The sequence below is a fragment of the Paroedura picta genome, chromosome 1, assembly GCF_049243985.1.
Source record: "Paroedura picta isolate Pp20150507F chromosome 1, Ppicta_v3.0, whole genome shotgun sequence".
NCBI classification, from domain to species: Eukaryota; Metazoa; Chordata; class Lepidosauria; order Squamata; family Gekkonidae; genus Paroedura; species Paroedura picta.
The window spans coordinates 166,444,488-166,460,455 of NC_135369.1; the positions used below are offsets into that span (position 1 = coordinate 166,444,488).

Genomic DNA, 15,968 nt, shown 5'->3' on the forward strand with positions numbered 1-15,968 from the left:
TTTTATTGGAGGAGGTTTGCAAGACCAAGTGAGGAAATCCACGTGAGGTCTCACTATCATTGCTGCAGAAGCTTGTAGGATAGATTTTTTTTTAAAGGGACAGATATCAAGCAACAGCTTTTACATGAACTCAGATCCACTCCTTGCTAAAGAAATGCCCTAACCTGGGTATTTCTGCAGGGTGATATTGAAAGGAATTGTGATACAACGAGCAAGTTGTGTATGTGTATTGTATTAATCAACGCTACAGTGACCTGCTTGTGCATTTTCCCTCTGGAACTATTATAAGATTATAATAATCTCCCATCATCATATTTGACTGTGCTTAATTAGGTCATTCCTAACTCAATTACTTACGATGCATTGTTCTTGTGCATGCCATTTTGTTGGGGGGGGGGGGGGGGAAATCCTCAAATTATGCATTCTTGTCCTTACAGAGATTTAAAAAATCCACACAATGGGACTACGCAGAGATTCACACTGGGCTTCTGCATTGTTGGGGAGAATACTACAGGTTTTACAAAAAAGAAGAGAGGGGTTTTAGAAAACAGCAAAATGGTGTATGCTTTAAACTATTTAACAGAGGTAAGATTTGTATGAGATTAAGGAGCATTCTCTTACATTATGTGATAGAACATTTAATGATTTCAGGATCATATCCTTTTCAGGAGTTGAATTATCCATTTGGATTATCATTATTACATGCAAGTGAGAGGCAGAGTATAGCTTTACTTGTATATGTATAATTTCTTTCAATCTTAAAAGGTATTAATTTTGAGCATTTAGGTTTAGGACAACCACTGAGGAAAATTACCCTTTGAAAACGGGATCTATCTAGAAATTGTTTTGGTTGGATTCTACACTACAATAAAGCCACAAAGAACGAAGAGACTTTTTATTTTATTCTGTACAATTTTTGAAAATATTGTTAGTAGCCTAAGGGTAGGTTTTCTGATCGTAGACACTACAAACCGTCCCATTTGTCTGTATTTGCTTGTGAATCATAAGCAGGCAATGACAGACATCATGGAACCTATGTGGATAAAAAACCCGTACAGCATAGCAGGCTAACCTTCATCTGCATACGTCCCCCCAGCCCTTCATGTCACTGTTTAGAACAGGGGTAGTCAAACTGCGGCCCTCCAGATGTCCATGGACTACAATTCCCAGGAGCCCTTGCCAGCATTCGCCAGCGAATGCTGGCAGGGGGCTCCTGGGAATTGTAGTCCATGGACATCTGGAGGGCCGCAGTTTGACTATCCCTGGTTTAGAAGTTCACGGGAAGCTAATGGGGAAATGGGGAAAGGAATGTAAGCAAGCTCAGCCTCTTCTAGCATTTTCCATCAGCAGTGCATAAACTACAACTCATTATACTCTACATTGTGTCCTTGTCTCCAAATCACATTTGCTATGAGAAGAAGAGCTGTTTGTTTGTACCCCACTTTTTACTACCTGAAAGAGTTTCAAAATGGCTTACCATCACCCACCCTTCCTCTCCCCACAACAGACACCCTGAGGGGTCAAGTGAAGCTGAGAGAGCTTTGAGAGAACTATGAAAGGCCCAAGGTAACCCAGCTTGGCTGTGTGTGAAGGAGGAGTGGGGAATCAAATCCGGTTCTCCAGATGAGAGTTCACTGCTCTTAACCGTTGCGCCAAGCTGGTTCTCACATGGTTGCCAAAGAGTCAAACATATGATACACTTCGGTGCAAGGTCAGAGTTTGGTATTAGACCAACTTCCAGATAATTTCACTAGGAAGCAGTTTCAGATCCCTGCACAGGGAGATAGCAAGTAGCTACTGAATTTCCAAAACTCATGTTTCACTACAGAATAGACTGCCTTTTTCATACGTGGTGCAATTAAAAGTTTATTTTAAAAAAAAGTCCTTGTAGAGTTCCTATAAGTGAAAGCCAGCACCAAGACTCCCACAGACTGTAATGCATTTAGATCAGGCTTCCATTGCATTCCAAAGTTAAAATATTTCCTCTTCAGAAATACTTGAGAAAAGTACAACTCATGGGTGAAAGCCATCTTTAGATAAGTTGATGCAGAAATGTGCAGGCGGGTTGATTTCATCCTAAATGGCGATTAGATAGAAAGGGGAACCATAATAAAAAGTGCTCTGTCCAAATAACTTAGACATTTAATGTTAAGGAAATACAATATGGTTAGGAGAGAAAGAAATCTTCAAATATAAAAGATCAAAAAGATGGAATCCTGCATATGAGATGCATCAAAGAGAAAGAAGTTTTTGTTGGGAAGCGCTTTTGGGAATAAAAATCTTTCTGGATAAAGGGAGAATATACTATTTTTATACGTATCTTGGAGCATATGATAATGGCAATGACGATATTATTGAAAATCTAAGTTTAAATGAGAATTTGAAAAAAAAGGAGGGAACTGGCAAATAAGCAATAATGTAATAATGGCATGATATTTTGGACCTGAAAATGAGAAAGGTGATGGTTTTCTAGATGGGAAAAGTGTTATGTTTTATTTTTTGAAATATAAACTTATAAAGGTAAAGGTAAAGGTATTCCCTGTGCAAGCACCGAGTCATGTCTGACCCTTGGGGGAATGCTCTCTAGCGTTTTCATGGCAGACTCAATACGGGGTGGTTTGCCAGTGCCTTCCCCAGTCATGACCGTTTACCCCCCAGCAAGCTGGGTGCTCATTTTACGGACCTCGGAAGGATGGAAGGCTGAGTCAACCCTGAGCCGGCTGCTGGGATCGAACTCCCTGCCTCATGGGCAAAGCTTTCAGACGGCTGCCTTACCACTCTGCGCCACAAGAGGCCCTTCATAAACTTACTACTATAAGCTTATAGAAAGATATAAATATTAGCAATTAAATGTTCTTTATTTAGTTATATGATACGTGAGAATTTGAGAATTATTTGGGAATTTAAAGATTTACTGTTAAATACTGGAATACCCATTGTTATTGTGAGGTTTCTTCAGATCGTTCAAAGACTCAAATCCTTGACTTGGTGCAAAAGACACGTTAACCTGACGTTACCTTGTTGGAACTAAAGCAGGGCAGAATAGAAACAGCATATAATACTCCGACCACTTCCCCCTACCTTGAGAACCCGTGAAATGTGGGAGATCTTCAAAGGACTAAATAGGCTGACACCCAGGGTCGAGGCGCTGAGTTCCAGAGACAAGAGATGGATTGGGGGGGGGGGGGAGGTGAAACAGCTCAAGCAATAAAACTGGCCATGCGGCAGGAGAGGAGCAAGGACCTGCAGCATATAGCCCTGGGTTTTATGATGTGCCTGGGGCAAATCCAGCAGGAACTCCAGGAGTTGAGGCTGCCAGTGGTGAAAGCACGGGTCTGCACTTTACAAAGATGTACTGAATAGCAACTTGGAATGCTAGAGGACTGACTCAAGGGAAAGAAACGGAAAATTATTTATTACGTTTCTATACCACCACTAGAGCCTCTTGTGGCGCAGAGTGGTAAGGCAGCTGTCGGAAAGCTTTGCCCATGAGGTTGGGAGTTCAATCCCAGCAGCCGGCTCAAGGTTGACTCAGCCTTCCATCCTTCCGAGGACAGTAAAATGAGTACCCAGCTTGCTGGGGGGTAAACGGTAATGACTGGGGAAGGCACTGGCAAACCACCCCGTATTGAGTCTGCCAAGAAAACGCTGGAGGGCGTCACCCCAAGGGCATGACTCAGTGCTTGCACAGGGGATACCTTTACCTTTACCTTTTATACCACCACCACTTATACAGCCAGCTCAAAAAAACATAACATAAAACATAAGAAATAATAACACCCATGAACACACAATCGATGGTGGCAAAAATGTTTATCCCTGGCTCACCCCCAATGTCTCAGAGTACTGGATACACTAAGGGGGATGATCACCCAAAATAGTTCCAAATGTAGTCTAACACACAGTCCGGAAGACACGGGGAGGGACCCCAATCTTATACCCTGGGCCTCCCATCTGGCCTCAACCAAATGCCTGGTGGAAGAGCTCCATCATACAGGCCCTGCAGAACCTGGAAATCTCTGTCTGAGCTCTCAGCTCTTCTCGCAGAGCAGAGTGCCCTGCAGGGAGCAGAAGGAAGTAAGTGGTCCTGCAAATAAGCCATGTTAAGGTCAAAAACAATACCTTGAACTTGATCTGGAAGTGACCCGGCAATCAATGCAGCTGTCTCAGCAGAGGCTGAACATGGGTCCTCCAAGATGATCTAGACCCATGCAGCCACATTCTGCACCAATTGCCATTTTCAGGTCAAAGACAAGGGTAGGCCTATGTAGAGCGAGTTACAGAAGTCTAACCTGGAAGTGACTGCTGCATGGATCACTGTGACCAAGTTTTCTGAGGACAGGTAGGGCACTAGTAGCCACACCTGATGTAGGTGGAAAAATGTCACCTGGGCTATCTTGGTGACCTGAGCCTCCAAAGACAGCAAGGCCTCAAAGGTCACCCCTAGATTCCTGGCCAGTGGTGCAGATGTCAGTTGTACCCCATCCAGGCAAGGAGAGCATGTTTCCTGATCCTGTTCTCTTCTACCCAGCCACAGGACCTCCATTTTGGAGGGGTTGAGTTTCAGGCAACTCTGCCTGATCAATCCAGCCACTGCTTTCAAACAACTGGGAAACATTTCTGGGGAGAGATCCAGCCAGCCATCTATCAGGATATACAGCTGGGTATCATCTGCATACTGATGACATCCCAGCCCATAACTCTGGACCAAATGGGTCATAGGGCACACATAGACATTAAAGTGTGTAGCAGAGAGTATCACCCCGTTTACACCATCCATACCATCCATTTACACGAAGGGGGTCAGACAACTCATCCCCGTACACAACCCTCTTTGACCTATTCTTGAGAAAGGAGGTTAGCCATTTCAAGGCCATTCGTGCTATCCCTGTGTCCCCGAGTTGGTGAACCAATTGCTCATGATTGACCACACCAAATGCGGCCAATAGATGGCCAACCCGCCTTGGTCTAGATGGTGGTGGAGATCATCTTTCAGAGATCAGTACAGTACAGCCCCCACCCCATGACCAGGACAGAAACCAGATATGGATCCAGGTCAAAAGAGAAATGGTCAGGTTGAACATTGACCTCCTTGGCATCAGTGAATTATATTGGACATGATAGTTTCTTTCAACTGGAGAATTTTGACATCTACTATTAATACACAACTCCATAAGAATAAATAATGTGGCTTTCATTACAAGCAAAAAACATTTCTCGACCACAGGGACATTTTTTGATGATCAGTGATCGAATCATGATAATTTGAATTTGTGCCAAGCCAATAAATATCACAGCTGCCCAAGTATATGCTCTGACAACTGATGCATCAGAGGTGGAAATTGAAGACTTCTATATCACAATTAAAAATACTTTAAAACAAGTACCCAAGAAAGATGTAATTTACACAATGGGTGACTTTAATGCACAAGTTGGCACACAAGTAGAGAGACATTACTGGCAACTTTGGACTTGGAGAAAGGAATTATGCAGGGGATTGTCTGGCAAAATTCTGTCATGAAAATTGGTTTCACATCATGACCACTTGGTTCAAACAGCATAAATGTCACCTATACACTTGGAATGGAACCACATTGACTATCTTATATAGCCAACGATGGTCCAGTTCAATCCTTACTGTCAAAGCATATCCAGGTTCTGATTGTGGATCAGATCATGAACTGTTACTGGTTAATATCAAAACAAAACACCACAACATCAAGAGAACATTAGAGTTGAGGAAGTTCAATGTAAATAAATTTCTGCTGTATGCAATAGAGTTGAAAAATCAATTTCAACTATTGGATGCAACAGAGAACATGCCTGTTGAACTTTTTCAGGAAATTCATTCAACTATTGTTGAAACAGCAGTTAAACATATACTACACATGGAGCCAGAAAAAAGATTGAAGTGGCTCTCAGATGAAACTATAAGAATAGCTGAATGTAGAAAAGCAGAAAAAGCTGCCGGCAAAAGGGAGCAAGTAAGAAAATTAAGTGCGGGTTTTCAAATGGCAGCAAGAATAGACAGTGAAGCTTATTAGAATCAGAAATCCAAGTAGTCAGAAGATTACAAAAAGGGACACATGAGAGATGCTTTCAGACAAGTTAAGAGGTTCTGAATGCCTGCTTGCGAAAGTGTTATCAAATATAAACAAGGAAAGGAACTGACTGACAAGCAGAGCATCAAGAATTGGTGGCAGGAATACACAGAACAGTACACACACCGAATGGAAGTTCGCTCTCTTCAAAATAAAAAAGAAATAGAAATAGAACTTGAACTGGCCATTCTTGAGGGGGAAGTGGAACAAGCCTTAAGTCAATTACCAAACAACAAGTTCCCAGGCATCATACCGGTGGAGGTGCTGAGATGTATATCAATCAAAACCATTACATATTTGTGCCAGAAAATCTGGGAAACTAATAACTGGCCAGAGGAGTGGAAATGATCTGTGTTCATCCCACCACCAAAAAAAGGGTGACTCAAAAAATTGTTCCAATTATTGTACAATAGCCCCCATTTCTCATGCTGGTAAGATCCTGCTCAAAACCATACAATAGTGCATAGCAACAACCATCGAAAGAGAATTACCAAATGTTCAAGCTGGCTTTTGACAGGGGCATGTCACTTGTGATCACATAGCAAACCTGCAATGGATTTTGGAAAAGTCACAGAAATATCAGAATGATGACTACATCTGCTTTATTGACTAAAAGAAAGCTTTTGAATGTGTGGATAAATTGTGGGAAGCCCTACAAAATGTGGGGGTGCCAGTTCATTTGATCAAATTGATGCAGTCACTCTACACAAACCAAGACGACATTGTACATACATCATTTGGTGACACTAACTGGTTCAAAATAAAGAAAGGAGTGTATTATTTCCCCCTTCCTGTTTAACGTATGCTGAGATCACTATCAGAGAGATTGAACTCAAAGAATCAAACACTGGAATTAAGATTGGAGGAAGTAATATAAAGATTCTTTGCTATGTTGATGACACTACTCTCCCATCAGAAACTAAGGAAGGCCAAGAACAGCTGATTAATGGTCAATGAAGTCAGTAAGAAATTTGGCCTTTTCTTAAAACAGTAAAAAGACAAAATAATGACCACTGCCAAAAAACAAACTTATCACAATAACAATTGATGGTGAAGAGATCAAATGCGTTCAAGAATTCATTTCTCTTGGATCAAAAAACTGATGTGAGTGGCAATTACAATATGGAAATAAAATTGCAAATTGCTCCTGGCCACTCAGTAATAACGAGGTTGAACCTAACATGGAAAAGCAAGAACATAAGCCTGACTACCAAATGTAGATTAGTTAGCTCTATCATATTTTCAATAGCCACTTATGATTGTGAAAGTTGGACAATGAAAAAAAAATAGTTTGAACTCTGATGTTGGGAAAGGGTTTTGTGGGTTCCAAGGACAGCAAAAGTCACAAACAAGGACATACTAAAAACATAAAGTCTGATATATCGTTGGTAGGCAAAATCACGAAACTCTGGCTCACTCTGAGATCCAACTCAATGGAGAAAACTGTTACACTAGTATTGTTCAGTGGGAAAAGGAAACCAGGCCAACAAAGAGCATGGTGGTTGGATGCAGTTGGGATGGACACTGGCCAGAAAATTGCACGTTTGAGGGAGCCAGTGCAGGATCAGGGATTGTGGCAATGGCTGTGCCATGGGATTGCCAAGAGTCAGACTCAACTAAATGGCTGATACCAACACCTATTTTCAGTTCAATCACACAGTCAATTTTGCAATGAAGAAGGAGATTATCACATTCCCTTTCCTCGAAGACGTTCCCCAGGTCCCAATATTCCTTAGGTAAAACATTCTACTCTTCCTTACTCAGGACCACCCGCTTAGTCCCAGAGGTGTGAGAGGAGGCTGTCTCCTCCAGGACTCCCTGGGCAGCATGACTAGGCACCGGTGTGCTCAGCATTCTGGGTCATTAAATGTCATCACATGGGCTGTCCAGCGCACGCTGGGATCATGATGTCAAAGCTCACTAAGCAAACTGCAAAAATTCAGTTAATGCCCATCCCTACAAAAGGACAATTTCAGTAGAAGTTTCATATATGTATGTACATACATATGTGTCTGGTGTGCATCTTCCATTCCAAAGAACTGGAATGGTAACAATGGTGTTGTTTTTAAAGTCAAATGCACTGATCAAATGTACTGCCCTCACTGTATCGTATCTCTGCCCACTAAGAGCCAAGGGGAGGGGGGACCCCTATCCACACCTACACCATGCTAAAAGCTAAAACATAGACTATTCTCCCCACTATATACCAGAGAACTCTGCATGCCAATTTGAATCCAACTCAACCAGGAACGAATCTCTCTTTAAAAAAAACTCCCGTCACAAGGCATTTGCGCAGGCCAAATGAAGGGGAGTCTGGGTTCCAAGCCATAAGAGTTGGCGATTTATCTAAAACACATTTCCTGCCTTTTAAAGGTATTAATATTTAGCCTACCAAATGATTTCGGTGACTGTATATTTAACGATTCAATTAGTCATTCCTAAGTGAAGCATGCTAATTGATTACTTTGCCGCATCCAGCGGTGATAAAGTTAATGGATATTTTTGTTGAGTAAATTGGCTACTGCTCTTAATATCACTTTCTTGATATCTTTGCTCTCAAGCAAATGGCCAGGCAAATGTCTATAAATAGGCCAGTGCCTGGCAAAAATGAAGTGATGCATGTTTCCTGATATTGCAGATTCCTACTGGTTTTAATCTCGGCAAGTGTATGCCCCTTGAGCCACCCTTGTGCTTTGCAGGTCAGAAGAAATAACTAGGGAATTAAGGTAGTGAACATAAAGAACAGAAATAGAAACTCATAAAAAATGACCTAGATAAATACCAATGGTGTATCATTTGGAGAAACTGACATTGTCCGAAAGGAGCTGAAATATAAGCCCCAACTGCTGGCACGAGTCCCGTACTTCTTACAATTAATGGGCCATCAATTCTGACTCTTGAGCTAGGATACTTAAAAATGCACACTAAGCCATATTGACTGAAGACTTACAAACCGGTGGGGTTTTGTGTGCGTGTTTTTTAAAGGACTGCATAGGGTTTCACTGCTCCCCAGACAGGGGCAAAAGGCAAAGGGGAGAATCAGGAATTGGCTTAAATTCCTGTTTGGCTTCCTTCTCTGGTCATCCATGACGACGAGTACTTTAATTCTGACGAGCACCCCTCCATCACCTATACCAGGGGTAGTCAAACTGCGGCCCTCCAGATGTCCATGGACTACAATTCCCAGGAGCCCTTGCCAGCATTCGAATGCTGGCAAGGGCTCCTGGGAATTGTAGTCCATGGACATCTGGAGGGCCGCAGTTTGACTACCCCTGACCTATACAGTCTTCCTAGGATATCACAAGAACACTAGTTGTAATAACTATTGCAATCAGGCTCTTTGCCAGTTCTGCAGTGGACGGAAGGGCTCTGGCCTTTTGCCAGGCATAAATGCCATACGGTTTGGAAGCAAAAGCAGAGTGAAATTCTGGCTTTTGTGCCCATTTCATCCTTTCTCCCACCCGCAAGGAAACAGCAACTGATGTGAATCTGAAGAAAATTCCAGAGCCAGTCTGGCTCCATCATGTACAAGTCCTACTGGATCAGCCCATTAATGCAGCATCCAGTTCCGTGCAATGACCAACCAGGTGTTTCCAGGACAGTCCCAGGGGTTTTCCACACGCCAAGTGAACCACGCCCCCACGTTCAATACGCGTACATAAATATAATGAAGCACCAGTTGGCTCAGACATGCTTACCTCGGAGTGAATCCCGTGGAACGTAGCAAGATTTCATTCCCACAAGATATATGGGATAGATATAAACGTTCACAAGTGCTGCAGCATTATACGTGACACTCCCCCTCCCCTTCAATGTATCTTTCTTCTGTCTTCGCCTTCCAGATTTACTGCCGGTTCCATGCACATTCTGCCGTATCTCAGCTTCCCTCAGTCTTGAAAATAATATTGCTCCTCCAGAAACAGTGGCATGAAAGATGATAAATCTTTTCCTAGAAGCACGTCTAGGCTGCAGCAGCCATTCACTTTATTTTTCTCGATTCTAGAGGGGCTTTTATTTATTTTGTTATACAGATGTAAACTAAATTACATGCCAAGTGGAAAATAGGTGGGATAAATCACTTTGCTATGCCCCGTCTTCTAATTTATGTTACCACATCCTCACAAGAACATTCTAACCATGCTGTTATACATCTCTCTCTGTCCTTTGCTGCTGTTGTTGTTGTTTTGGCCAGACGGCTGTGCTAGCAGGCATACAAGGCCCAGGAGGAGCCGCAAGTCAAAGGGGAAATATAAACAAAAGAGGACTATTGTGGCACTTGCTCAAACACGCAAAGAATTCCAGTGCACAGAAGACAACCTCAAACAATGTGTGTGAACAAGTTACCTCATCCCTTAGGTAACTTGTGTGGCAAATTATAAATGGGAGTGCTGATAATGACCACACAAACTCTACGAGGTCAGTTTTTGACTAACGTAGCTGTGATTATATTGGATTCCCACCCCCTCCTGGAAGAGGCTCTCCAGCCTACTGCATATCCTGTCCATATGATTATTGATGTCATCACAAAACTTGATTGCGTGAGATCTTTGAAAGGGAGAGGGTTAACATAGCAGAGAGGGGTAGAAAGGTCCCTAGAGGAATTAAACCACTGTACTAGATACATCTACCGTTCTGTGTCTAGAGAGGATTCATCTAGCTATAATCCTTCCTCTCTGCCAAGATATGGACAAGTTACATCATCTCAAGGGAGGAAGCACCAGGATCCCCTGATGTAGCTCCTGCTATAGCTAACAGATGTGGGAAATCCTAGAAGCATCGCCTTTTCCCAAAAGGAAGGGATGGAATGAAAGGAGATAGTATTTACTAGGCTGCAATAGAGAGGCCTCCCCATTGTTAAAGGAACTGACTGCATCTATAAAGGTGTATCTTTCATCAGAGGAATTGTGGCAACCCAAGTGTTCCTAACAAGTCTAGCGTCATTTTTAAAAGTCCCAAATCAATTGCAGCACCGTTTATATGCCTAATTGTTGTTTGGATTCTTTGGGTTGGATCCAGATTCAATTTTCTGCTTAAGTAAGGACTAGGATAATTTCTACTGATTCTCCCTACTGGAGACTCTCCCCCCCCCCATTTTGCCCCTCGTGCTGCTCTGAGGTTTCCTATCTCCCAGGAGCAATATTTCAAGGAATCATAGAATCATAGAGTTGGAAGGGACTTCCTGGGTCATCTAGTCCAACCCCCTGCACTATGCAGGACACTCACATCCCAATCGCTCATCCACTGGAACCTGCCACCCCCTTGAGCCTTCACAGAATCAGCCTCTCTGTCAGATGGCTCTCCAGCCTCTGTTTAAAAATTTCCAAAGATGGAGAACCCACCACCTCCCAAGGAAGCCTGTTCCACTGAGGAACCACTCTAACTGTCAGGAACTTCTTCCTGATGTTTAGATGGAATTTCTTTTGCATTAATTTCATCCTATTGGTTCTGGACTGTCCCTCTGGGGCAAGAGAACAACTCTGCTCCATCCTCTATATGGCACCCTTTTAAATACTTGAAAATGGTTATCAGATGCCCTCTCAGTCGTCTCCTCTCTAGGCTAAACAACTATTCTTCTTCTAGATTCCCACATCCTTTGTCAACCATATCCTTAAGGATCCTGAAGGCACTAGGGGAATTACCCTGTTCTCTAACCTAGCGGTCCCCAACCTGTGGGCTGCGCACCACATGTGGTCCTTCGACAAATTGGAGGTGGGCCCCGAAGGATGCCTTCTCCCCCCCCCCCTGGCCCTTTACTTCATCCCCCCCGGCCCTTTTCAACACACTTCATTGTTGTGGCATGTCTGTATCTTATTTTGAAGGGATGTTTAAACATTACCATAGCGATCAGAGAGCATTAGAGCAGTGGTTGAGAGTAGAGGAGTAAACTACACCCCCCACCGGGCCTCAGTAAAAGGCGTTGAGTGGTCCCCGGTGATAAAAAGGTTGGGGACCACTGCTCTAACCAGCCTAACACCAGGGCAGTCAAAATGTGAATTAGCATAAAGGATGGAAATCTTGTCTTAGAATAAGCTTCCTGGCTTAGCTTTTCACAAGTTCTCCCTCTTTCACAGTATTTACATTTTGTGGTGTTTAAGGATCCTGAAGGCACTACGGGAATTACCCTGTTCCCATTCTCTTTCTTGTTTGGATTCTACCTGTGTAGGAGATGTAGGAAATGCTTTGAGACTCTGTTGTCTCCCCCTTGAAGTTCTTCTCTTCCTCCAACCCTGCAGACAGCACCCCCCAAATCTCCAGGTATTTCCCAGTAAGCTGGAACCCAACATCCAACGTACGACACGATCCGTTCCTCTTTCTCCTTCTCTAAACAAACACAATCTTTCTGCATCCACCGTGGGTACCTTTGCCGATCATAGTGCACCAAGTGTGTCAGCTGATTAACAAAATCAGCAATGCAAAGGGTAATTAGGCAGGAGACACGCTGACAGCACATACTAGCTCTGGTACATACGTACTCACACAGACTGAAAGAGAGAATTCAGCAACCCTCTCTGCCTTATCAGCAGAATATCGATTGTCATGTTTTATACACACAAAAAGAGCCCTTTCTTGATGAATGCCATGCAGACATCACCACCACCTGGCCAGACAGAGGAACAGGATCCTAAATCCAGAGAGCTACAGAAGACCGCAGCTAGTGAAAGAGGAACGGTAGCCTGGTGGAGCCGTCGCTTCCTTTCTCACACCAGGGAAATATCCGTTGTTCAAGTTTACCAGCGAAGGAACTGATTACACAGGCTCTGTGACTGGAATGTAGATTGACACGTCTGTATGGGTATTGCTTCAGATTCACAGCCAAAAGAAGCAAAAGAGATGGGCAAAAGGAATCTTAGAGGAGTCTGATGTTGCCTAAAGGTATGTATGGGGTTCTGTGTACCCTGTTTGAAAACAGGTCGTTTTATTCCCTGATGTTTCACCAGTAACTACGGCTGGCATCATTAGGGGCAGGCCATGGCAACATTTCACACTTTGACATGAAGAGATGCCCATCTTGCCATGTCCTACCTCTGAAAATGCCAGCCACAGTGAGTGGCGAAACATCAGACGCTAAAACTACCAGACCACCCAACCGAGAAAACCCACAAGAACCCGTTGGCCTGCTGTCATGTTCTTTTAATAACATAGTCTTCATTCCCTCTTCCCTACATCCAAAATGCTTATAGAAGACTAGTTAAGGTCTCTCATCTGGTTGTACAACCAGTTCGTTTGTTTTGACAATTCTGCAGCTCCGGGTACTCTCAGCCTAGTAGGCCATACATTTTGCATGGCAAATCGGGATGTACCCGGGTCATCATAATAGTCATGCAACAAGAGCTTAATTCCTGAAGCAAGAGGTATGAAGACTCAAGCATGCTAGGAAACCATTTTATTAGATCTGGGAGCCTTGAACTCCCTGTGGCTACAGAGTCAAACCAGACAAGACAATCCTTAGCACAGTGGTCCTCAACCTTCCTCATGCTGGGACCCTTTAATACAGGGGTAGTCAACCTGTGGGCCTCCAGATGCCTATGGACTACAATTCCCATGCTGGCAGGGGCTCATGGGAATTGTAGTCCATGAACATCTGGAGGACAACAGGTTGACTACCACTGCTTGAATACATTTCCTCATGTTGTGATGACCCTCAACCATAACATTAGGCAAGTGTTCTCTCACAGAAATTAAACCGAAACTGACCAATGGCGTGAAGATCCATTGTTCATGATTGTATATAAATTGTTTTTTTCCCCCTGGGGTTTCTCAGTTCAGCTCTGCCTCTTATCCCACCATGCCGATCTCGCTCTTTTCCACTGCTCTAGACAGAGGAAAGCTTTATCTCGATCTACCCTGCAAGGCTGTTGTATGGATGGGACCTCCCCGGCCCAGCTGCTTGCCCTGCCACGACTCCTGTGAAAGGGTCTTTCAACCCCCAAAGGGGTCCCGACCCCCAGGTTGAGAACCACTGCCTTAGCAGGATAGGCAGAGCACTAGGATGTCCCTGTCTGAGTCAGAGATGCAGTCCAAAGTTGGGGCAAGCAGCAGTCCGGAGTATAGTCAGAATCCAGTCTAAGGGTGGGATAGGCAGCAGCCAGAAGTGTAGTCAGAATCCAGTCCAAAGCAGCAATCAGGAGAATGGTCAGAGGCTGGGCTGGACATCAAGACAGGCAGAGGGTCAAAGAGGGTCACTTCTTGTCTGGAAGCAGTACAAGAGGTGAAGGGAAGGGTTCCAGAGCAGGCTGGGCCCTGTGCAAAGGTGACCCTATACTCATACACATTGCACACATACTGACTTGCTGTTGCAAACCGCTTATGTAGGGCATGGCAATCCCCACATTCTGATCTTCGACTTACTTCCAGCAACTGGATTTCTGCATTCAACCCTCATCCTGTGAAGATCTCCCATCTTCTAACAATTCCCTGCGATACCAAACCTGTAGATGAGCACTACATCTTCTCTTGTTACATTCTTGTCTCTTTGTTATGCTTTGATGATACGGATGCTTCAGGTGAGCTGGGTACTTGTTTTTCTGACAGTGCTGATGGCTCAGGTGCGGGAGGTTTGTGATCAGGAGATGAACCTTCTGTAGAATCTCCCTCCAGAGACTGTGCTTCAGGCTGTTTGCTGGTTAGGTTTGGACCCGAGCTGACAGAGCCAGATTCCTCATCTCCCAAGGAGTCTTCCAGTGCTGAGAACTGCCTCATGACAGCCTCCAAATTCACCCCAGGCATGCACCTTCATTTTGTACACTGAATTCCCACTGGGAACTCCTTTTAACAGCACTGCTAAGCCACAGTTGTGGACAGAACCACTGTGTCCTGGGGAAGGAGGGGCTCCCTATCCAAAACAGCACTGGGAGAGGGGAGTTAGGCCTCAGTGAACAAAAGCATGTGTCTCAAAGCACTTTTCCCCTTTAAAAGACCCAACCCCACAAATCCACATAGAGGCATGTCTGCAAAAGGGCTTCTCCTGCTTCCAGGTTAGTGCTAGATCAAAATTTTGGGAGAGAGTTTCTGAAATAGAAGTAACTTAGGGTTACCAACTCCAGGTTGGAAAATTCCTGGAGATTTCAGGTTGGTTTCTGAGGATGTCAGGGGATGGGGAGGGGTCTCAATAGGGTATAATGACTTAAAATTCACCCTCTAAAGTAGCCATTTCCTCTAGGAGAATTGATTTATGTCATCTGGAGATCAGCTTCATCCAGGACTTCAGGCCCCACCTGGAGATGGCAACCCTAGAGGAATGATTGGTGCTTTCACATGCACTGAATGATGCACTTCCAATCCACTTTCAAAGTACTTTGCTGCCAGATTTTAGGGTGTGAAATGGCAACATCCAGTTGCAAATCCTCCAAGATGCATTGAAAATGCATTTATTCAGCTTGAGTGACAGCATGTTGAATGAGATCTTGGATGCTGACAGTTTATTTTTCTGCATCAGAATTCAGGGCAAAATGTGGGCTGTCATTGAACAGTTACAGCAAGTAAACACTTCTGAAATCTCAGGATTTCTATCTGTGAATCACATTTAATCCTGTTCTTTCTTCAAGGACCTCAAGATAGTGAACATTGACCCACCCATTCTCCATTTTTTACTCTAACAACCTTGTGAGATAGGCTGATGGAGGTCAATTGGCCCAGGGTCCCTCGATAAGTTTCTTGATTGAGTGGGGATTTGAACCTAGATCTCCCCAGCCCTAATCCGTCTAACACTGGTTGATTGGCTGCCATATTTGATATTCGTGATGTTACCTATACAACAATTTGAGATCCACTGCATCATGGTTCGGGAGTCTGTAGGTTCTACAGATTAGTTTGCTATAAGCATGAAAAACTAACTTATAAATTAACTCCTCTATTGGACTTGTCCTG

General features: G+C 43.8%; 1 long non-coding RNA gene across 4 annotated transcripts in view; it reads right to left on the bottom strand.

Moving 5' to 3' along the window:
• The window catches only part of LOC143824154 (uncharacterized), a 117,812-nt gene that overhangs the window by 82,799 nt on the left and 19,045 nt on the right, over positions 1–15,968 (bottom strand). The window lies entirely within an intron of this gene.